Below are 372 nucleotides of genomic sequence, written 5' to 3'. Positions count from 1 at the left end.
TGTGTGTGTGTATGTGTTTTCCTCATTTTTCTTGACTTTCATTCCTACGCCTTCCATGTTTGGTGACAATGTCATGCACTTAAGCCAGCATGCTTATCTCAAGTGTTTCAAGAGGCTCATATCAGTTCTCTTTGTAATAACGGGATGAACTACTTTTAGTGGCACATACACTCTTGTTAACAGTGACTGTGGACACATGCATTTGTTCACCCACACACCCAAATCTGCATGCAAATGCAAAGTATGTGTATGTGTGCACATATAGTACATGTATAAACAACAATACTATTTGCAAAACCTACCACATTTTAATGCTCTAGTCCCATTGGAAGGATTTAAGGCCATGTTAAAACTGAGAAATGCAACTGCCTG

Source organism: Morone saxatilis, unplaced genomic scaffold (assembly GCF_004916995.1).
Source record: "Morone saxatilis isolate NCDOM2014 unplaced genomic scaffold, NCSU_SB_2.0 Contig15, whole genome shotgun sequence".
NCBI lineage: Eukaryota > Metazoa > Chordata > Actinopteri > Moronidae > Morone > Morone saxatilis.
The sequence above is the reverse complement of the archived record's forward strand: the minus strand, read 5'-3'. Positions refer to the sequence as shown.